Here is a 1,313-nt window from a genome sequence, read left to right as displayed (position 1 = left end):
CTCTGATTGAGAACCATACTTAGGTTGCCTTTTCCCACCTGTCTGTGTGGGTAGTTGTCTATGTGTTGTTGCCTGTCAGCAATCATTTTTGTATAGCTTCACGGTTCGTTTGTTATTTTGTTAGTTTGTTTAGTGTTCGTTCTTTAAATAAATTAGTATGTACGCATCCCACGCTGAGCCTTGGTCTCCTCTCTTTGACGGCCGTGACACCATGGAAGGCTACCTAATATACACAACCTCTATCCTAAACAATGGCCCCAGGTCAGGGGTTAAGCAGGGCAGAAGTAGAGAGGACCAGGAACAAGATAAGACCTGTTACACAACAAAGAGAGGAACGGAGATGCACCTTAGCATAAGCGATGGTGAACACATTCATGTTGGGGAGAAACCCATTACATTCATTATGATAATAACATAGATGACTTTGCCAACCAATTTTGTTTTAGTTTACAATAATGTGAGAGATCCATTGGACAATAACACCGGTGTAAATAATAGCAGCAATGCTAACAGCAGTTCCTCAGGATCCCAGCAGCTGTTCTGCACTCTATATTGGCCTGTTCTTCAACGGGAGAGAAAAAAAACTACCTAGATGAGAATTTTGTGCTTCAGTGGCTATTGAAAGATGAGGCAATAAACTGCTAAACTTGAGTCATCACACAGTCCCGGAGGAATACCTCAAATGGGGATGGTCAAAAACCTTGAAATTCGAGCCCCTCGCATGCGGCCTGGGCTTTAACATTTGATGAGATTCATTATTGTCGGGAGCTGAATACAAGTGTCTTCTCATTACGGAACCCTCCATTAAAAGGTCCCACCAGTGTGCATTTCCATGGTGGAACGGCAAAGGGATTAAAATCTCAATTCACCCCAGTAACAAGATTTCATTAAATGCAGGCAGGGAGGAAAATGGACTCGAAAGCATTGAAACAGCTGGAGTATAAATTATAAAAATGAGCTTTTTGCTAACTGAACACACCTTCAGCTTGCAGATGCATTATTATTTAATGTTCAGAAGAGCTGGTTTTATGTAAATTAGAGTCTTCCTTTCTCTCTTGTCCCCTTCTCAATGCCAGGTACTTCGAAACCATGCACAGGGAGAGATTATGCAAACCAATTAACATATGAAAATAACCTATTAATATACTGTCTGTGAACTGTATCCAATCAGTTCCTTTTCACTGGCGTGTGTACAAAACAATTAAAATTAAATTTATACTGCTCTTCCTTAACATATTCTGCAGCAAATGGAATCAGTAAGCAAATGCTGACAAAAGTTTTACAGGCCTGTGTTCTTCCTTAAAGGCACACCA

This window comes from Salvelinus sp. IW2-2015, linkage group LG15 (assembly GCF_002910315.2).
Source record: "Salvelinus sp. IW2-2015 linkage group LG15, ASM291031v2, whole genome shotgun sequence".
Classification (NCBI taxonomy): domain Eukaryota; kingdom Metazoa; phylum Chordata; class Actinopteri; order Salmoniformes; family Salmonidae; genus Salvelinus; species Salvelinus sp. IW2-2015.
This window is presented reverse-complemented; position numbering follows the sequence as displayed.